The sequence below is a fragment of the Macaca fascicularis genome, chromosome 8 (genome assembly GCF_037993035.2).
Source record: "Macaca fascicularis isolate 582-1 chromosome 8, T2T-MFA8v1.1".
NCBI classification, from domain to species: Eukaryota; Metazoa; Chordata; class Mammalia; order Primates; family Cercopithecidae; genus Macaca; species Macaca fascicularis.
Window position 1 is genome coordinate 133,794,869 of NC_088382.1, and position 23,515 is coordinate 133,818,383.

The window sequence follows — 23,515 nt, forward strand, 5'->3', positions numbered from 1 at the left end:
ATGGGGAACATCTTCACCAACTTCTTAAAGGGCTTTGTTTGGCGCAAAAGAAGTGCCCATCATCATGGTGGGCCTGGATGCTGCAAGGAAGACGTCAATCCTGTACAAGCTGAAGTTGGGCAAGATTATGACCACCATCCCCACCTTCAGTGTGGAGAACGCGGAGTACGAGAACATCAGCTTTATCCTGTGGGATGCGGGTGGCCAGGACAAGGCCACCACCACTACTTCCAGCACACACAAGGCCTGATCCTCGTGGTGGACTGCAATGACAGAGAGCTCATGGACGAGGTCCAGGAGGGGCTCGTGAGGATGCTAGTGGGATCAGTCTTGGGATGCAGTCCTCCAGGTGTTCACCAACAAGCGGGGCCTCCCCAACACCAGGAATGCAGCCGAGATCACAGACACGTTGGGGCTCACTCCCTATACCACAGGAACGGGTACATTCAGGCCACCCGCACCATCAGTGGTGACAGGCTCTGTGAAGGACCGGATTGCCGTCCCAGCAGCTCCCAAACCGGAAGTGAACACGAACCCCGGTCCTCTCACTCCTCCCCTTGCCTTCCACTTTACTCTCATGTAGCAAATGTGTAGTTCATGGTGTGAGTGCCAGAAGCTGCCTCCGTGGTTCAGTCACCATATGCATCTCACTGTGCTGTAAATGTGGAAGACAAAGACTTCGGCCAGTCTTTTTATTTAACGTAAATAGTTTTTATTTCCAGTGCAGCAGTTTCTGGTACTCCTATGCAATATTACTCAGCTTTTTTTTTTTTTTTTTAATTGTAAAAAGTAAAATCAACTCACTGTTCAGAGCTGGGGAGGGATGTAGGCCCACGGGCATCTGGCCTCCAGGAGTCACCGCGTGGGGAGAGCGGGATGTGCCCCTGGCTTTTGAGATGTGTTGGGATCCATTTTGGTGGTTGTTTATTTTTGTTTTGTTTTGTTTTGTTGGAGATGGAGTCTTACTCTGTTGCCAGGCTGGAGTGTAGTGGTGTAATCTCAGCTCACTGCAACTTCTGCCTCCCGGGTTCAAGTGATTCTCCTGCCTCAGCCTTCTCAGTAGCTGGGACTATAGGCGTGAGCCACCACGCCTGGCTAATTTTTGTATTTTTAGTAGAGATGGGGTTTTCCCATGTTGGCCAGGATGGTCTCAATCTCTTGACCTCGTGATCCACCCTCCTCGGCCTCCCAAAGTGATGAGATTACAGGTGTGAGCCATCGCGCCTGGCCAGGTGGTTGGTTTTTAACCAGAACTCAGTGCATTTTAAAAAACAGCTAAAAATCCAAGCCAAGAAAACTTGACCACATGGAAAGGAGAGAGACCTGCCTAGCCTAGGTTTGTAGTTGTGGCCTGGATGTGGGTTGCCAGCTCAGTCGTTCCCCTCAGGAATGTGAGGCAGTAGAGGGGCAGCCCACAGTTCTGCATGGTCACAATAGAGATCCCCACAACTCGCTTGTCCGTGGGTCACCCTGTGTTCCACAGCCTTGTGCTTGTCCTGTGCTCCCAAGGTTACTAGGGGCCAGGCTTGGAGCTCATGGCCATCTTACTCTCCCACACAGGCCGAGGCCCCCACCTGCCCACTTGCCCACCTGTTGTGGCCAGCTCGGGGGATGCAGGGCCCCACTGTCCCTTAGTCAGCATGAGGGCCAAAATGGGCCCTTCATCCCCAGCATTCACGCTTGCTCAGACACATGGGCGAGATGTCTGGGGCCTCACTGGCAGTAGCAAGTGAGAGCTGGGCAGGCTGCCCATCTAAACCCACAGCCCCTCAGGAGCACCCATCTCCAAGTGTGATGTAGCTTGCTCTCTCTCAGCCTGCAGGGGTCTCATCTACCATCGATAAAGACGACTTCTACTTGGTTCTTTTGTATTTTGATAAACACTGAAGAAGCTGGAGCTGCTAAATTTATCTTAGGGAAAACATTACATCTGGTCTATTTGGTGTTATGGAACCTCTTACAGCTTTTAATACATGATTGGTAATCAACAGTTTTGTATATTTGTCTTCTGTTTCATTTTGACAAACGAGCACTGTAATTATAGCTATAGAATAAAATTGCCTGGGCATGGTGGCTCACTCCTATAATCCCAGCACTTTGGGAGGCAGAAGCAGGTGGATTACTTGAGCCTAGGATTTCAATGCCAGCCTGGGCAACACAGGGAGATCTTATCTCTACAAAAATTAACAAATTGGCTGGGTGTAGGGGCATGTGCCTATAGTCCCAGCTACTTGGAAGGCCGAGGTGGGAGGTTTGCTTGAGCCAGAGGCCAAACCTTCAGTGAGCTATGAGTGTGCCACTGCACCCCAGCCTGGGTGACAGAGTGAAACCTTAATTATTGAAAAAAAAGTGATCAAAGTAGGTATCAAGATAAAGAGGAATTACTAGAGATAAAGGGGGACTTTATTTTCTAACTTTTTAAAAACTAATTTTTTTTTTTTTTTTGGAGACAGAGTCTTGCTCTGTTGCCCAGGCTGGAGTGCAGTGGCGCAATCTCGGCTCACTGCAACCTCCACCTCCAAGGTTCAAGCGATTCTCCTGCCTCAGCCTCCTGAGTAGCTGGGATTACAGGTGTGCACCACCACGTTGGCTAATTTTTTGTGTTTTTAGTAGAGACGGGATTTCACCATGTTGGCCAGGCTGGTTTCGAACTCCTGACCTCAGGTGATTCAAGTGATGGGATTACAGGCAGGAGCCACTGCGCCTGGCCTAAAAACTAATTTTCTAATTCCTAAATACTGAAAGTGTCAATTCATCAGAAAAAAATAACAATCCAAAATAAATATGTACACAAATCACAAAGGTTCATTAAGCAAAAACTGACCAAAACTGAAAGAAAAAATAGAGAAATGACAATATTTGAAAACTGTAACCTCCTCTTTTGGTAGTTAGTGGAAGAATGAACAACTACTATCAATACTGTCAAGCAATTTTAATTAATTGACATTTGCATTATTTATACCCAATTGACAACAGCAGAATACAGATTATTTTCTAAGGTATGAGGAATAGTCACCAAGATACACCACATGCTTTTCCATAAAATAAGTCTCAATACATATTAAAATATTAAAATGTTACAGACTATGCTCTTGGCCAAATTGAAATTGAAATTAATAACAATCAGTCTTCTAGAAAATCCTCCAAGTACTTGGCAATAGGAAACATACTTCCAAACAAGCCATTTGTTAATAGTAAAATTATAAGATGTTTTTGGCTGAATAATTTAAAAAACATGTCAAAATGTGTGGGATACAGCTAAAAAGTATCTAGAAGGAAATTTACAGCTTTAAATACTGATATGAGAAAAAAGGGAAGCTTTTAAAATCAATGATCTAAATTTCTACCTTAAAAAATTAGGAAAAGAGAACTCAATCTACAAGGAAGGAAATAAATTGTTAATGTTAGAAATAAAAGAGGGGATATAAGTTCCAATTCTACAGACAGTAAAAAAGAATAAGGCAATATAATAAACTACTTTATACCAGTAACTTCGGCAGCTGGACAAATTATTTGGAAAACACAACTGACTGAAAGCAACAAGAGAGGAAATGGATGACTCAAATACTGCTATTAGTTATTTAAGAAATTGAATCCATAAAGAAATGTTCCCACAAAGAACAAATGATTTCACTGGTAAATTCCACCAAACATTTAAGGAAGGGAAAACAGCAATCTTACACAGGCTCTTCCTTTTATGAGCCTAGTCTTTGTCCTGAGGAGGGGTTGATGATGTCTGGAAGAGTGGCTTATTGGCTGGATAAATGAATCTAGGGGAAGTACCTGAAACAAACAGTAAAATTACCTATAACTTTGTTTTCCTGAGCAAGAATTTTTTGGAATGATAAAATCATGTTAACGCAGACAGTGCACTGCGATTGCAGGAGGCTTCAGTCTCAGTATAATGTTCTAACACATTGGACTAATCTCTGGTGTGGTGGCCCTGGGGAGAAGTAGAGGGTAGTGTTTGGGAAGGGGGACAAGGAAGACTTCTGGGGAGCTAGAAAGATTACCTTTCTTGACCTCAGGAGTGGTTACATAAGTGTGCTCACTTTGGTATAATTTTTTTCCCAACTCTTTAGGTTCATGGGATACATGTATAAGTTTGTTTCATGGGTAAGTAAATTGCACATCACTGAGGTTTGGTATGCAAATGACCCTGTCACCCAGGTAGTGAGCATATACCCAGCAGGTAGTTTTTTAACCCTCACTCCCATCCTACCCTCCTCCCTCTAGTAGTCCCCAGTATCTATTGTTCCCATCTTTATGTCCATGGATATGCAATATTCAGCTCCCACTTGTAAGTGAGAAAATGGGGTATTTGGGTTTTTCTTTCTGGATTAATTTGCTTAGGATAACAGCATCTAGCTGCATCCATGTTGCTGCAAAAGACATGATTCCATTTTGTGCCAGTACCATGCTGTTTTGGTTTTTGTAGTCTTGTAGTATAGTTTGAAGTCAGGTAGTATGATGCTTCCAGCATTGTTCTTCTTGCTTAAAATTGCTTGGTTAGTCAGGTTCTTTTTTGATCCCATATGCATTTAGAAGAGTTTTTTCTAATTCTGTGAAAAATGGTGTTGGTGGTCATTTTTCTGATAGAAATAGCTGATAGGAATGGCACTGAATCTATAAATTGCTTTGGGCAGTATGGCCATTTTAATGATATTTATTCTTTCAATCCATTAGTGTGGGATGTTTTTCCACTTGTTTGTGTCATCCATGATTTCTTTCAGCAGTGTTTTGTACTTCTCCTTGTAGAGATCTTTCACCTCTTTGGTTAGATGTATTCCAAGATATTTTATGTGTGTGTGTGGCTATTGTAAATTGGGTTACATTCTTGATTTTGCTGTCAGCTTGAATATTATTGGTGTACAGAAATGCTACTGATTTTAATACACTGTTGTATCCTGAAACTTTACTGAGGTCATTTCTCACCTCTAGGAGCCTTTTTGTCCAGTTGTTAGGGTTTTTCAGGTATAGAATTATATTATCAGTGAAGAGATATAATTTGACTTCTTTTCTTATTTGGGTGCCTTTTATTTTTTTTTCTCTTGCCTGATTCCTCTGGCTAGGACTTCCCACTTTGGGATAATTCATCAAGTTCTCACTTAGGATTTGTGTGACTTTCTTTATGTGTATTATACTTTAGTAAAAATTTCATTCAATATATTAAACATAATAAATAAGTGGGCTAAAATAATAATAATGGTTGTTAATTTCTAGAGTATTAACAGTCATTACAGCTTTCTGGCCTTACTCATGAGATAAGAAAACAAACTGGATCACTGAAAATATGAAGACAGGATATCAGGATATCAGGAAAAGAAATAATTCAATTGCCATTTAGTTGATAATTATGCTGTAAAAAGCTTATTAGTAAATACAGAAATATAAAACTTGGCATCTAGCTGATGACTGCAATTATACTTATATATAATGTATATTTACATATATATGAGAGATGTTTAAGAACTAAGTCTGAAAAAGATACATGAAAATGAATAAAGCTATCGTGTTTTCTATTGAATTTAGTAAAATGAGTAAAAGCAGTCTGCTTAATATGAAGGGTGGGAGAAAGGGGGCAGTTTTCCTCCCTAAATTCAGTTTATTTCTCATTTCTTCCTTTCTTATTTTTTATTGATACATAACAAACACAAGAGCATTAACATGCACAAATCTTAAGTATACGGCTCAACAAATTTTTACAAAGTAAATATTCCTGTGTAGCCAGCATTCAAATCAAGGTACAGAATATCACCAGCATCTCAGAAATGTCCCTTTGTGCCTTCTCCCCTTCCCCTCACGAAGGTAACAACTGGACTTCTGTTATCATAGTAAAGTTTGGCTGGTTTTTGAACTTAAAAACATACAGTATGTGCTCTTTTGTGCCTGGATTCTATTGCTCAAAGCTAATCTGTGAGCGTGCTTCTTATTTTTAGTTGCACTGTAAAGGTGGGTCATGATGCTACCATCAAACAAGGCTCAAGGTGCAATGGCAAGAGCAGGGACTTTGCAAGCAGACTGAGCAGGATTTGGGTTCTAGCTCTATTACTCTGCCTTGGGATGAATTTTGAATATCTGAGCTCATCACTTGATCCTTAGAATGAGAAAATAATAGTTACGTGGCAGGATTGTTGGAAAGATTATAAAGAATAATATCAATAATAATAAAGTAAACCTTTATCGAATATTTTGCATGTGTCGAGTGGTTGAGTAAACTCAACAATGTTTTGCCGGCCTTTATTGTCAGCACAGCTATATGTGTGTATCCCAGTCTCTGCTTCTCTCTTCCAAAGTCCAAATTCCAGAAAAGCAATTCAGTTGTCTCAGCATGGGTCAGGTAGACACCTCTGGAAAAAATATATTATCTAATGGGAAAAGGGAGCCTTGGCATATATATAGTACTGACCAGAGCATGGGGACCCATGCATAAGGACTGAGCATGCTCCTGGAGAAGAGGGATTACCCCCAGACAATTATCCTAAGAGCACCTGCTGCACTCTCGGGAGCCTGGCCAGAGAAACACGCAACTCCTGCAGCTGGATAAGCGCAGTCTAGCAAAGAAAAACCAGAGTCCAAAGTCCCTGCATATGTGGAGTATCTGGTTTATGCAGAAAACCAGCCCCTGTCTCAATGAGGTTTAAGGTACAACAAAAGAGATAACACGTTGACCTAGTAACACACTGGGAAGGTCAACCAGCCTCCAAAGCCAACATAAGAGAGCCTTTCCATGGTCAATTGGGAACCCTCATCTTGTCTTAACCATGTCCCCAACCTTGTGGGATCCTAAAACAACCAATCTCCTTACCAAAAATCAGACAAATCAAATAGTGGCACGTTGAGGTCACTTGAGCAGGTTCTGTATTATTATCCCCACTTTCCAGATGGAAAAGTTCAGTTAGGAATCAGCAAAGGGACCTGCCCCATCTGCATATAGACCCAGGGTGTCTAACACTGTATGAGTCCTGCCTGCATAGTTTTCTTCCTTTAAAAGATTGTTTTGAACCAGCTTTGATGTCAGCTGGTCTATCTTGGGTGCCAACTGGATTAGGAAAAGAGGGGTGTGGCCATCAGCAAAGGGGCTCCTGCTTTTCTTTTGCTCTCACAGCCCAGCTCCCCTGACCTTTCCAGCACTGCTTTACCTGCCTCCCCATGTTGTTGAGATCTGTTATGTCTACCAATGCTGAAAAAAGAATGCAGATCATAGAGCAGAACTGCTATTCAGCTTGCAAAAGATGGGAGGAGAGGGCAAAAAGACATACTTAAAGAGCTCATTTTTGAAAAAGCTGGGTAATTATTTTCTCTAAATAAAATTATGTAAATGCATTCACTGCATGGAGAGGGGAAGATGCCCTTTGGAGAATGAAGCTAAACTAATTTTAGCATTTGCATTTGCAGGACAGAGCTGTGCTTGCGAATGCTGATGGGGGGCATGACGGGGTATGCTTTGGGTCACATGAGACTCGGGCAGATGACATCCCTCCCCATCCCCATCCCATATCCCCATTCTACCTCCCACCTCCAACACACACCCCTTCATGGGCAGCCAACCTTTCATTTGGCTCCCATGAAGAGTCACAAGAGGCAGCCTAATCCAGTGGACAGAGTGAGGAGATAGCCTCTGGAGACTCCTGTTCTGTGAAATGGGAATGATCGATGGTTCCTGTAAGAATTCCAGGTAATTGTGTACATAAAGCACCTGGCACAGGTAGACTCTCAAGAAGGGTGGTTATTATTGTTAGTGTGGCTCAGCCTCACTCCCCATCCTTATTATTCATCCATCCATCCACCCACCCATTTATTCACTCCTTCAACAGACTTTCATTCATACCAGGTGCTGGCACAGTAGAGGAGACGGAACCTCAAAGACAAATAGAATAGGGCACAGCCTCTTCCTGAGAGGCTCACTCTCAGTAGGGAAGGCTGAGAGCAGACAGCTAACCAGTACAAGCAGGGGGTGGGAAGGTGCTGGGTGACTGTGCACAGGGAGCTCTGTAGAAGATGCCATTTGTTTTTATGGGGGGCAGGTAAAAGCTTCATGGAGATGGGAATGTTCAGGCCTGGAAGAGCAGGATTTCATCAGGCAAAGCTGGGGATGGGAAGGAACTTCAGGTCTAGGGTGGCATGGCTGGGTGGTGGGTGGGTGAGAGCAGGCTTGGTTGGGAAGTTGGGCTAGCTCCAGAGCCCCCACTGAAAACAACACAGCAGCAAACCAAGGCATGTCTTTTTCAGATATTAGGGCAAGTGTCGAGTGATAGTTCTCACCCAAGCAACAGAAAATAGAAAAGCAAAATCATGGTTAAGTAGGAAAGGGTGGAAAACTTAGTATAGCTCCTCCAATTTAATTTGGGCATGCTTTTGGCCAGGAGATTGTCATCCATACAAAGTTGAATATATTTGACTACAGGTAAACTCTGAGGTTCTGGAAATTGATGGAATCCTGAAAAGTCCTTCTACCTTCCAAGTTGTGTAAATTAAATGAAATGCAAAATTCACTTGGTACTCTTGTTATTTATAAATAAAGCCTGCAGTGAATTATTTTCTAAAGCAGACTCAGCTCTATTTCTCTGACTTACAAGTTTAAATTTTCATGTAGAATGACAGACCCTTGGGATGGAAGGGGGCCCAGTGCTATATGCTGTCCTGGGGCGTGCAGGTACAGAGGGAAAAATATACTTTTGTGTAGTTTCACACAAATAAAATACTCCTGGCTTTTTGGGAAAAAAGTTACTTCTACCTTTTAAATAAACTGTCAAAGTGGTCTAAAAGTATAGACAACATCTAAAATAAATTATTAGAAAAACTTATTTTTCCTTCTTAAAAATTGGTTTCTCATTTCTAATCTTTAGCATAACCTTTACTTTTTGGTGCAATAACCAAAGGTAGGGTGGCATACTGCAGACTTAAAAGACAAACCTGAATCTGATTTCCAGCTCACTATTTAATGTCTCTAGCCCTTATTTTCCCATCTATAAAATGGAGAAAATAATCCCCATGTAGTTGGTGGTGCTGTTAACGTAACTGGTTATTGAACAAGCATGACGGTGCATTGTGCTCAAACACGCTTTAGTTTTTATGCTTATGTCCCTTGAAACTTTATTCCTGTGGTGGAGATGAGGATAGAGAGACCATATGGGGAAGGGGGTAGTGTCCCAGTGTCTGTGAATGACAAATGCACCAGCCTGTTCTGCTCAGACTTGGGCAGTTGACAGCCTTTAGGTTGCAAACACAGTCACAATCCAGCAATTTAAAAGTTCAGTTCTGGCCAGGCTCAGTGACTCCTGCCTCTAAATCCAGCACTTTGGGAGGCCAAAGCAGTAAGATCACTTCATCCCAGGTGTTCAAGACCAGCCTGGGAAACACAGCGAGACCCTGTCTCTACAAAAAGAAAGAAAAAATTAGCTGAGTGTGGTGGCACGCACCTGTAGTCCCAGCCACTCGGGAGGCTAAGGCAGTAGAACTGTTTGAATCTAGGAGGTCAAGGCTTCAGTGAGCCATGATTGGGCCACTGTACTCCAGCCTTGGTGACTGGGCAAGACCTGGTTGCAAAATATATAAATATATAATAAAAGTAAATAAATGAATAAATAAAAGTCCAATTCCTTTTAATGACCCAAACTCTGACCCTGACTTAGCTTTAAGCCTTCCCACCTCCAAGCTCAGGCCCGCTTTGGTGAATGGGCAGGGGGGAAGAGGAGGTCCTTCTTTCTTCTCTCTACTCTCACTGTTCATTGTTCTCTGACTGGGGCTGCTATTTAGGATCTGCCTGGTTAGGAGGAGAGCAGGGGAGGAGAGGTGGAAGTGTGGAAATAGGACAGTTCTTGCTTAGTGATAAGCACATCCTCTGGCCCTAGCTGATGGGCAAGGCTACAGGGAAGACATTGCGAGGTCTAGGTGAGTCTCCCAAAGTACTCCTTACTCGACTTGAGGCAGGAAGGTAGCATCCCCACTCTCTCCAACAATCTTCTCTCCACCTATCATGACGTTAAACCAGGTAAGGGAGCCAACAGACAAAACAGATTCTTCTCCCTTGTCATTGTAAATCCTGCGTGGGAGAGGTCCTGCTCACATTCACCATCCTCAAAAAACAGCCTACTGGGCTTAATACCTACATAATGGGTTGATAGGTGCAGTAAACCATGATGGCACATGTTTATGTATGTAACAAACCTGCACATCCTGAACATGTACCCCAGAACTAAAAATAATAACGAAAAAATCACTCAAAACAAAAAACCACAATAGTGATGCTTTAGTAGAAAAACAGGCAGTGGCTCAAGCCTGTAATCCTAGCACTGTGGGAGGCCAAGGCAGGCAGATCACCTGAGGTCAGGAGCTCAAGACTAGCTGGGCCAATATGGCAAAACCCCTCCTCTACTAAAAATACAAACATTAGCAGGGTATGGTGGTGCATGCCTGTAATCCCAGCTACTCAGGAGGCTGAGGCAGGAGAATCACTTGAACCCAGGAGGCAGAGGTTACAGTGAGCTGAGATCGTGCCACTGCACTCGTCTGGGTAACAGAGCAAGACTCCGTCTCAACAAGAAAAAAAAAAGAAACTCTTAAAAAGTCTCCTTTTAATATCCTATCACATAAAGATTATAAATAATAATCCTCAAGCGCTTGGCTTATAGTAGGTACAAATTCCATAAATTACTGATATAGTATTGTCTTATTAATAATTTTTTTCTTCCACCTGGCAGAGGAGAGGGGATTTTCCCAATCCCAGCAGGTGCCTGTTTAAATGCATCAGGATTCTTTTCTAAAAATGTTCTGCAGTCAACACATTTAGATTTCCCAAAACTAAATTCTTGTTCATTATTCAACATTTTTAGATCTGCCACAAGTAGAACCACATGCTTCAGAACTAAAAACTCCTTTCAAAAAAAACATCCTTGGGTTGGCACATCCAGTGGTTGTTGGTGATGTGCCAGAATTAGAATTAAAACAAGAGATTCCAATTTGGGTGTGAGGTTTCTTTAAAAAACAGTGTCACTCTCTTAAGAGTGAATGCACTTCTACAGCTCCACGTGAAAGTCTAAAATACGAATTTAAAAATTGGTTCAGAAATCTTACTGAAAATCCATTTCCATCACTTCTTTGAAAAATACGGAGGGCATGCTAATTCTGTTTCTACCACCCCTGAGCTTGGCAAAGAAAGATTTGGACTATTTCCCAGACAACCAACTGAATCAAAAAGCATGATCCTTCCAGGAAACCTGAGACTACTAAATACCCAGACTCCGTGTTTACCTATATACTATGTACGTGTGGTATGTTTGTGTCCTAGCCCCTCCATGACTTTGTGGGTGTTGAGGTCCCCCTGCTGAGAGAGCTGAACGTTTTGTTTTTCTCCTGGCAATGTCATGGAATTGCAACTGATCCCAACCCACTGTGATTTTGGCCACTCCCACGGAAAACAACACCTTTTCTGAAGCTGGAGGTAGCTTTGGTGCTTCAGAGGAAACTGAGGAGCAAACGCTTTCTTCTCATCTGAACATGACCCTTTTGTATACCCACTGAGGGCTTGAGTCATTATTTTAAACTACTTGGCTCCAAAACCCTCCTTCCTCTGTTAATTCAACTTCAGTTTCCTAGCCCCTTGCTGCACTCCCATTCTCCAGTGGTACTCGCTGCTCCTTGTCATGACAGCCATCAGCCTTCTTGGCCTCTGTCGTTTTCACTGCTCTGTCCAGCAATGCCACTGCACCACCAATGCTAGAGACAGCTTACTGCATTCCTGCAGAGGCCTCACCTTCCCCTCACTGCCTGTCACTGCAGGCATCACGCAGAGGCCGGGTGCTCCCTTAAGAAGAATGTTACATATACATGATGTTACCAATGCATCACAGAGTTTGTTCGTTGAGAAATGAAAACTTTCCCGATAAGCCTCAGAGAGGTGAATTAATTTATCCCGAGGCACCATGCTCAGAGCCTTCAGACTCAGCCTTCCTTGATCACAGTTCTATTCATCCTCCGCCTCACCCAATCCTGAACTTCTGAAGAGTAGAAGGCATCCTCCACCATTGGTAGTTTGTGTTTCCCTTGAATTGTTTTCCTCTGGCTATGTGTACCCGTTGTTACTGTTCCCAGGGCAACCTCCTGGCTGGACTAGGTGTCCCCACATCTGAGTGGGTTCCATCAGAACCCACTTAGAAACTGACCTACACAGAACAATGTCCCCCAATAATGTAGAGTGAAGAAAAATAAGGCGGGCACAGAAAATTTTGTGTGGAGTAGTTCCATCCTGTAATTTTATTATTAAATCTTGTCGTTTGGTAGGCCTGTGTCCCTGGCTGTGACCTTCCCACTATCTTGGGTCAAATAGTGAAGGCTGAAGGGGTCTGGGGTCTGGCGAATGCCCTTCCCTCCAGTGGAATAAGGGTCTGGTGAAGTCTTTTCTTTTGCTGGCTAAGTATTTGTTATGGAGGATAATCTGAACTTTTCAAAATGGTTATTTTCCCTTAGCCCCACCGAAGCCATAGGGGTAAGTCCCGGGTCTTCATCATGAGATGCTGGTAGCGTTCCTGGATGTATAAAACCCATGAAAATGTATCCCCCGCAAGACTGTGGCCCCCAGGAATTTATGACTCTTAAGCTAGTCCACACTCAGCCTCCAGAAATTAGTCAGTACTACCATTTAAGGTCTCCTTTTAGCTTATCATTCCAGAGGAGTCTGGTGCAGGTAAGCAAATTTTTGCTGTGAGTCTCTGGAGGTACCTGTCTCTCCAGATTTCAGAGTGGCTGTTTGCTTTGTGACCTCAATCTCCTGGTAAGTCTGATAAAAGGTATTCATGTTCAGTTTGTTTAGCTTTTTTCTTGCAAGAACTAGAGTGATGACTTCCAAGCTCTTACATGTTAGAGCTAAGACTGGAAACACATTGTTTTAGAAAGAGTTTCATTATTTTAATTAAAAGAAAAACTTTTTAAAAACACATCCCTCACAGTAATTTATCTTTGGTCCTTAAGTGGATGGCTAATATCATCTTACTTTAGCAAGCAGTTACATCTGTAAACCTAATTGGACTCACCAGCAGAATCAACCTCTCCCATAAAGAGGCAGAGTTGCTACGCCCTGGAACAGTCCTCCTCCTGCCTTAAATGATAGCTTTCTGAATTCACCTGGCAGCTAGTTCCCTTGAACCAGGGCAGTCTAGGAGCAAGTGATTCTAGAAATTCAAGAAGTACCACCTCAATCTGCTCCTCCTCTTTCTGCATATCCCAACGCCTATAACGAAAGGCACAGTCCTCCCTAAGACAAGCATAATCATGGTTTCCTTTCTGGAGACCCATGGATGAGAAGACTTAGTGACAAATACACACCGAGGTATACGCGATTGATAGTGGTTATCTTCCTGAAAGCACTGTCTTCTATGTGAGAAGAAGAGCTATGTGGGCATAGAGGACCATCAACAGGGAATGATTCATTCATGCTGGGAGAGAAAGCTGTGGAAATGTGCAAAGCCTTTTTCTCCAGCCCCACCCTGCTGCTCCCTCTGAAGACTTCACTCCTCTGTCTCCCTGAGATAAACTCAGCCAAGGCCAGCAAAATAGTACAGGCTTCACCACAGCGCACAAAGGTGGTTTAGCAGCACGGAAATCGTACCTGCTGTGACTTGGTAGTTGCTGTGAAGAATCAAACTTCTGGCTTTTCAGTTTTGGTATCCTTAACTATACAGTGGAAACAAAACCTCCTGCTTGGCCTTTTCTGACCCCATCCTGATGGGGCTGTCGAGGCACCTGTATAGAACTTGGTTAGTGTGGAACTCTAGGTGCCCCACCTGGACTTTGCTGATGAGGTTGGATTTGCAGTTTATTTTGTGTTGTTCAGTTGACGTAGAGGAGTATTGTCTAAGTTTTCTGTCTTGCTAGGCTGCCCCTGTTTGGACACAGGTGGTTTCTCTTGGGGCTTTTAATATCTCTGCCCAATGATCTTTCCAAACTGCTGTCTTTATCAGCTCAACTCTGGGATAAAACAAAGGCAACACAAAGAAAGCCAAACAAAATAACACAAAGAGGGACTCATCGTGGCTATTCTTGGGGTCCTGAGTTCCTCTCCAGCCTGCCGTCTTGTCTCTATCTTCAAGGGTCTTCTAATATTGTTTTATATATTATGTCCAGGGTATCTGGTTACACTCAATGGAAAAAATAGAAACACATCTCCACTTTCCTGGAAGCCAAACTCTGCCATCTTGTTTTACAACCTGCTTTCAATGGAATGCCTTTTCATGCAAATGAATATAGCTCATATTATCATTTTAATGGTTGTACATCATTCTATTACACTGATACACATTGCTTTGACTAAATCAGTTGTCTGATGAGATGTACAGAGTTCTCCCTACCCCCAACAGATTTTTTCTACTATGAATAACACTGAAGTGACTAAGTAGCTAAATATTTGTCATATTCTTATTTCCTTAGGCTACGTTTCTGGACACAAAGCTGCTGGATATGTACATTTTAAAGCTTCTAAAAAATGCAACCAATTGCTCTTCAGAGATCCAGACAAATTATAGCAAATTATGTTATACCAGCAGCCCTCTGTGCCTTCAATATTAATATTATTGTTATTAAAAATCCAGCGAGGTAATAGTGGCATATCACTTTTCAAAAATTACCATTATTTTGTTACTTGTGAGATTCATTTTGAGGGCAATTAATTATATTAGTATTAAATTCCTAAGTAGTAAGAGGGGCAGTGGGAAAAGCTAAAAATTGAGGCTTGAAAGAATCCCCCCGGTGTAGACGAGCGACATGGTAGGTGTGATACATCATTGTAATGTGGCAGACAGTGGCCAGGGCCTGGGGGACCAGGTGAAATCAGAGGCAGACGGTGGGGGATTTGGAAGAGCAGCTCTCATCTAACACCAGGTTTCTTCTGTCATTCAAGAGCTCATTTAATTTTTTTTGAATTGTTGGCCTTGTTTCGTAAAGAAGCATCTGTCACCCATCAGAAATTGATAGTTTTTAATCAAAGTGAATAGACTGAAAACATTATTTGTTGTTTCATAAACTACTGGCCTTATGTAGATACAGGAATACAAGCACATGCATGCATACACACAAACATGTGCGCACACGAACACACGTGCACTTAGCCCCAGCCTGATTTATTCCTGGTCTTCTGTTCCACGCCACAGTTAGTGCCAAACTATAATGAGCTCATGTCACAGTTGGGCTGCAATGACAGTCACACAGAGCGAGTGCAGGATGACAGAGGTTGAGCCTGGTTAGGAGAGAGAGGACTTTCTTCATAGCATTTCTCAGCACCCTCTTAGATTTCACCACCGACTATCTTGCTGCACAACAAGCTAACAAAAACAATAGTGACTTGCATTTCTTTCCAAAGCATGTCAGTCCAGGACCCTGAAGTCAAGAACTCTCCAGGTGCCCTATTCCCTAATTCTGAACTAGTGACCACCCTTTATTATTGCTCTATTTCACACTGGCTGAATTGAAATACATTGAATTATATTTCATCACGTTGAGTGGTCTAAAGTCTCAAAATAAAGGGGATCCTTAGTAGTGATGGTGGGCATCTCAGGATAACTAGTACCCAATCCCTTAAGCATGCACTTGTTGCTTCAGGATATTTCATCTGGAATTATTAGATTTCCTCAGAACATGTTGTGTCAGATATGCTAAAGGCTAATCTGATATCTTGGAGTACATAAAACATGAGACTTCACGCCAAAATGGACTCATTCCTTGAAGTACTATTGTAGATTTGGGTCCTACAAACAGAAAATGTCATAACTTTTTGTCCAATTCTCATCAGTAAAAAGGTGCATTTAAAATTTTATACATTGAGTTATAGAATTTATTCCTGACAGCAGAATACTTCTATTTTGACTAGATATTAATGAAAACCAAATACACCACTTACAATTTTATACATTTAATAGCTAGAATAATTTTACCCAGAGTAACTTCTGGTTGCTCCTGGCCTTGTTTCAAACTGTTTCTCCTTCACCGCTCACACACCTACAGTGCTAAGCACAGGAAGATGTGCGCATACAGTAATGCAACCTCCAGCTCCGTCTGTGTTGCTGCAGCTGAGCTGCCACGGTGAAGACTTGGAGGGGTTTCTGGAAATCAGCGTGATCTCCTGGTCACACCTGGTGCCCGGGTGCAATGGGAGCTCACATTTCCCGATTCCTGCATCCACAAGGCCAGCTCTTCCATCTGTGACTGGTACAACCTGAAGTTGCCCAGCCCTAGGACTGGGTGTATTCATTTCCGGAAGACAGGTATGCAGCCCCACCCCATTCTCCAACCCAGAATTTTCCAGGGAGAGCTCTGCACTTGGGGTTCTTGATCACTTTTCAGCTGGCACTTTCAAAATTGGCACTGAATCCCGTCTGGTTTCTTGGACTGCACTTTAATGGTTAGAATCCAGATGCAAAGGAAATCGATTCTTCATCCCATGACTACCTCCCCTACCAGGTTTTGATCATTTTATGATCAAACACTACAGTTCAGAGGAACCTGGCTCACACTGGCACAACCAGCAAATGTCAACAGAGAGAGAGACTGGGCATACACATTTGCCATCATGGCCCCCAAACCTCTCAACTTCTTGTCAACCCTTTGGTAATGTTTCACATTATGAGCCCTGCCATTCCCAAAACTCACAGTCCTAGATTGCTTTACAGCTCATTGCTCACGTGACTTAGTTCACACCAGTTAGATTCACACGAGATCCGATGAGAAATGAATTATCTAAGGAGGCGCCCTCATGCTGGGAAAGCAAGTGTACTAGCAGAGGTATCCACTTTTGTGGGCACTGCAATGGTGGAAACTCTGGGTCTGGTCCCAGTGAGGCTTGTGCCAGGGATAAGTGATAATGGTGACGGTGGCAGTGCCACAGCAGCTCCCATGGCACCTATCCTGACTAACACTTCAGAGCTCTCTGAGCTTCCTCAGATTGGGACCTACTGAATATCTTTAAATAAATCCCTTTATTGTTTGAAATAGCAAGGGTTTATTTTGTTGTTTGCAACAGAAAGCCTGCCCAGTGCTAACTGGAGCTCAGAATTTCAGATTCCCAGTGCCCGGGCACGGTGGCTCACGCCTGTAATCCCAGCACTTTGGGAGGCCGAGGCGGGTGGATCACAAGGTCAGGAGTTTGAGACCAGCCTGGCCAACATGGCAAAACCCTGTCTCTACTAAAAAAAAAAAAAAAAACACTATATATATATATACACACACACACAAAAATTAGCCAGGCGTGGTGGCAGGTGCCTGTAATCCCAGCTACTTGTGAGGCTGAGGCAGGAGATTTGCTTGAACCCTGGAGACGGAGGTTGCAGTGAGCCAAGATAATGCCACTGCACTCCAGCCTGGGCAACAGAGTGAGATTCTGTCTCAAAAAAAAAAAAAAAAAAAAGAATTTCAGATACCCCAACTCAGAACTCTTTTCCCCCGCCACACTCAGGGATTAGCTTTAAACTGACAGCTTATGAACTCTCTTCCTTTCCTCCAGACAAGTAACTGAAGATAAAAAACTGAGGATACCTGGAAAGAGAACTTGGGATTCTGGGACTCAGTCCAAATGGACAGCCTTGGATAGGGTGACACAGAGGAAAACTGAGGTCACTGCACCCCACTAGGGAAAGCAGAGGGAGAGGCAGGAAGCAGAAGAGAATTATTAGGAAGAAAAGGAGATGAGCACTCAGATTTCCTGAGTAATGGCTTTGTGCCAGGCACAGTATTAGGCACTTTATAAACAGCAAGTAAAACACAAACAAACAAAAAACATAGAAGATAGGTATTACCAGCCTTTCTCATGTTCCCATTTTGTAAGGAGGATTGTATGTTTGAGCTCCTGTGCTCCTGAGCTTTTTGTGAAAACAGGATTAACAAATAAGCAGAAGAGATGTCTCAGAGTTAAAGAAAGAAGAGCTGCAGAAAGAAGACAGAGGGGATCGGAGAGAGGACCTACCAGGGAGGGCAGCAGAAATGACAAACTGCAGAGATACCAGCATGCATGTGACTTTGGGGAGGGGATATTTTAAGAGAGCTTAACAAGATTTGCTTATACCACTTGGGGTAATACCACTACCACCCTTGCCTCCTCTTCAAGAAGCTTCAGAAAGTCCAGCATTCCAGCTGGGGCAACAAGCAATAATAATGATGATGAGCTGGGCATGGGGGTGCATGCCTGTAGTCCCAGCTACCTGGGTGAGCACACAAGGACTGGCGAATTCCTGAGCTGAAAAAGTTCTGCCAATCAGTTAATTAAAAAAAAATAACTTTTTAAAAAAAAGTTGTAGTCCCATACAATTATTCCAAAGATGTAAGGATCCAACCTCCAAAACTATACTCAAGAGCTAAGCTGAATTAATACAAATTAATTCAACTGAAAGGCTAAAACAGCTGTGCAAATACTCTGTTGGTCTTTCTATAATGCATCTCATTTCTGAAGGCAATTAAGTTAATATGCACTTTTTAAAAGTTTAAATGCAATTATCAAAGTTGTTTATATCCACACAGGCCAGAAAATGATGACATGGGAGGAAATTTCCCTTTGTGTTATAATTTCAGCCTAATGTGCTAGTATAGAGGCTTGGGAGGAATTAATTGCTCTGTAGCATGTAAGACCTTTACAGAAGTTACTTCTTTTCTCACCACACCCCTGAAGGGTTGATGCTATTAGTCACATCTTACAGATAACTCGACGGAGCTTGGAAATGTTCAATGATTTGCTCGGTCATGCAGCTTTGGTTTTAATCAGACCATAGGTCCTAGTGTGTCTGGGACAGTCCCAGTTTATACTGTTATCTCATAATCATTATTAAGAGCACCCCCTTTCATCTTGCAAATGGTTGCCTTTAGGTGGTAAATTGTAAGGTCATCCTAGTTATCAGGGACATCTCCAGCGTGAACACAGGCTGCACCAACTCTGCAGTCCATGCTTATGGTCTCTGTGCTCCATAGCCCTGCAGAGGAATTTCCATCAAACAGGGCCTGACCCTGGGGAGCCCCTTACTCAGTAGCTCTAGGAATCACTGCAACAAACATCCCCCATGTGCTTCTGCTGCTGCTGATTGGAGGACTTTTTTTTTTTTTTTTTTTTTGAGATGGAGTCTTACTCTGTCACCCAGGTTAGAGTGCAGTGGCACGATCTCAGCTCACTGCAACCTCCGCCTCCCCAGTTCAAGTGATTCTCCTGCCTCAGCCTCCCGAGTAGGTGGGATTACAGGCGTGTGCCACCATGCCCGGCTAATGCTTGTATTTTTAGTAGAGATGGAGTTTCACCATGTTGGCCAGGCTGGTCTCAAACTACTGACCTTGTGATCCCCCTGCCTAGGCCTCCCAAAGTGCATGGATTACAGACATGAGCCACCGCACCCGGCCTGGAGGACCATGTTTTGAGACACTCTCCTATACCGTGTTGCCTTAACTAGGCACTAGGGCTGCCATAACAATGTACCACAGACTGTGGGGCTTAAACACCAGAGATTTATTTTCTCACAGCTCTGGAGGTAGGAAAGTCCAGAGCAGAGTGTCAGCAGGGCTGGCTTCTTTTTTTTTTTTTTTTTTTTTTTTAAGAAGTATTGATTTATTAACTGACATTTAAAAAATATTTTAGACCTATAAAATAGTTCTCTTCAGAATCTTTTCAGAAATAAAATTTTTAAAACTTAAAAACATATGTACATATAGATTAAATTTTAAAATCTTGTATTGATTATCTGAGTTTTATAAAACAATAACATAAGTAATTATTTTTCACTCCCATTAGTCAACTTTTTAGCCATGTCTCTAACACCTATGCCAGTGATACTTCATATAAAGAATGGTTTTTAATTTTCTTAATAAAGTCACCTCCAATCTCTTCAAAGTTGTGTTTATAGTTAGTATATGAAATTAATATCTTTGATTGGCTTCTGTGTGTACATCACAATATTTCACATTGAGAAAATAGCTCTTAGATGCAAAGCCTCTAATCTTGGCTTTTAGATGGCCATCTTCCTCCTGTGTCCTCATATGGTGTCTTCCCTCAGTGCATGTCTGTGCCCACATTTCTTTTCTTATAAGGACACCAATCAGATTAGATTAGGGCCTCATTTTAACTTAGTTACTCACCTTAAGGCTCTATCTCCAAATATAATCACATTCTGAGGTACCGGGAATTAGGGCTTCAACATATGAATTTGGAAAGGACACAGTTTTTATCCTGTAACATTTAAATAGGTGGAGGAAGTAGTAATGGAGGGAAACTGTAAAATCCTCTTTTCTGAGGATCTTTAAAAGTAAGCAAAGTCTCATCTGTGAGGAATGATGTAGGTGTGAACCAGGTATAAAATGAAACCCATAAATAAATTCCCTCAGTGCTGCTTGTTTAGAACTGATCAAAGGTAATGAAAGAACAGAACTAAAGTTAAAAAAACACATGATTATCTCAAATCGATGCAGAAAAGGCTTTCAATAAAATTCAATACCCCTTCAAGTTAAAAACTCTCAAACCAGGTATTGAAGGAACATGCTTCCAAATAATGAGAGCCATCTGTGACAAACTCACAGCCAACATCATAGCAAATGGGCAAAAGCTGGAAGCATTCCCCTTGAAAACTGGCACAAGACAAAGATGCCCTCTTCCCACCACTCCTGTTCAACATAGTATTGGAAGTCCTGGCTAGAGCAATCAGGCAAGAGAAAGAAAGGGCATCCAGATAGGAAGAGAGGAAGTCAAACTATCCCTGTTTGCAGATGACATGATCCTATATCCAGAAAACCCTATAGTCTCAGCCCAAAAGCTCATTAAGCTGAGAAACAACTTCAGAAACTGTCAGTACACAAAATCCACATACAAAAATCATTGGCATTCCTATACCCCAGTAACAGTTAAACCAAGAGCCAAATCAGGAATGCACACAACTGCCACAAAAATAATAAAATACCTAGGAATATAGCTAACAAGGGATGTGAAAGATCTCTTCAAGGAGAACTACAAAACAGTGCTCAAAGAAATCAGAAACGACACAAACAAATGGAAAAACATTCCATGCTCATGGATAGAAAATCAGTATCATGAAAATGGCCATACTACCCAAAGCAATTTATCAATTCTATGCTATTCCTATCAAACTACCAGTGACATTCTTCAGAGAACTAGAAAAAACTACATTAAAATTCATATGGAACCAAAAAAGAGCCTGAATAGCCAAGGCAATCCTAAGCAAAAAGAACAAAGCTGGAGGCATCGTGCTACCTCACTTCAAACTGTACTACAGGGCTACAGGAAACAAAATAGGAGGGTACTGGTACAAAAACACACATAGATCAATGGAACAGAATAGAGAGCCCAGAAATAAGGCTGCATATCTACAATTACCTGTTCTTCGACAAAGTTTTAAAGTGTTAACGGTTATTTGAAAATTAGCAAGGAATGCATGTTCATTATAAAAACGTAAGCAAAAATAAAAATGTATGTACTGTACAAATCCATCTTTTTTCTTTTAAAACAGGGTCTTGCTCTGTCACCCAGGCTACAGTACAGTGCTGTGAGCATGGCTCACTGTAGCCCCCACCTCCTGGGCTCAAGCAATCCCCCTACCTTAGCCTCCTGAGTAGCTGAGACTACAGGCATGAATGACCACATCTGGTTAATTTATTTTTATTTTTATTCTTATAGAGACAGGGGTCTCACTATGTTGCCCCTTATCTCGAACTCCTGGGCTCAAGCAACTCTTCCATTTTGGCTTCCCAAAGTGGTGGGAATATAGAGGTGAGACACCACACACAGCTGCAAATCAATCTTAAAAGATTATACTCCATGTGATTATTTTTAATATTCTATTAAATTTAATATTTTATTGATATTTAATTTAGAATTCCACTTAAACATTCTCTATGTGTGATTACATTTACTATTCCATATCAACTTCCATAGAATAACTAGTTCATATTTTTTACCAGGTATATATATGTATATTCATTTTACAAAAATAGCATCATACTCTGCCCTAAGTTTTGTGTCTTTGAGTGTACCTGTCATGTCTAATGTTATGTCATGTTGTTCTTTTCACATTTCTGCTGGTGGCAAGGCATTCGATTTGTGTGGATGTACAGTCTGCCCCCCATATCTGAGGGTTCTGTATCTAAGGAATCAATATCAGAAAATATTCGAAAAAAATAAAAAGTAACAATGCAACAATAAAAATACATATTTTAAAATATAGTATAACAACGATTTACATAGCATTTACATTGAATTATGCATGACAAGTAATCTAGAGATGATTTAAAGTATGAGAGACTGTGTATAGTAGGTTATATGCAAATATTGTGCCATTTTATATAAAGGATCTGAGCATCCTCAGAGTTTCGTTTCTGTTGGGGGGTCCTGGAACCAGTTCCCTCCATGGATACCAAGGGACAGAAGACTATACCATAATTTAAATGATCCTATCTTGGTTGGCTTTTATATTGTTTATAGTTTCTAACTAATATAATCACTATTATAAATACTATGATATAAAGACCTTTACATATATTAATTGGCTTACTTGGCAAAATACTTCTGTATTAGTCCGTTTTCACATTGCTATAAAGAGTACTACCTAATACTGGGTAATTTTAAAGGAAAGAGGTTTAATTGACTCACAGTTCCACAGGCTTAACAGGAAGCAGGGTAGGAGGGCCTCAGGAAACTTACAATCACAGCGGAAGACGAAGCAGAAGTGAGCACCTCTTACGCAGCAGCAGGCGAGAGCGAGCCGGGGAAACTGCCATTTATAAAACCATCAGATCTCGTGAGAATTCACTCACTATCACGAGAACAGCGTGGGCGAAACCGCACCTGTGATTCAACCACCTTCCAACAGGTCCCTTCCTGGACACCTGGGGATTATAACTGGGATTACAATTCAAGATGAGATTTGGGTGGGAACACAGAGCCAAACCATATCAACTTCCATGGGCTAAATTCCAGATTACTAAATCTAAGAATTACTACGCCATTACTAAGGTGCAGGGTAAAAGCCCCTGATAGTAATAATTTAAGCATACAATTAGAATAAACCTGTATGGCAGACGCACCTGAATGTGTGTTTCAAACTAGGGAATCCAGGAGTGGCCAACCCAGAGATTCATTCCTTGTTTATAAGAAACACCTGAGCCCCTGTCCCGTCCCATTGAACATGGGCTATAAGGAAGGATTGAGGCCCTGAGTTTTGGGGTGGGGGGGTGAGGGGGTGGTGTGGTATCTTAAAGTTGCCAGGTGGAGGTCGTTAAGGGGAAGCTGTTAGGCGAAAATGCTATATAAACTACACGCTGTTTGCAGGTGATTATGTTTTTCCTGCCCAGCCTGCCACCACTGGACTGGATATAAGGTGGGTATCTTGTCCAGCCCAGTGCCACTGGACTCTCCCCGCTGTATGTAAGCCCCTAATAAAACGCTATGTCTTGTTTGCTGGGTTTCTGGCCTCTTGAACCTGGTGTCTTCCCTATTGAGGTTAATAAAGGTTCGGCACAGCAAATGGTATCATGTAAATACCTTTAAGGA

General features: G+C 42.1%; 1 pseudogene; it reads left to right on the forward strand.

The window, feature by feature from the left end:
- Window positions 1-594, forward strand: LOC102145359 (ADP-ribosylation factor 1 pseudogene; annotated as a pseudogene).
- Window positions 595-23,515: the final 22,921 nt, after the last annotated feature.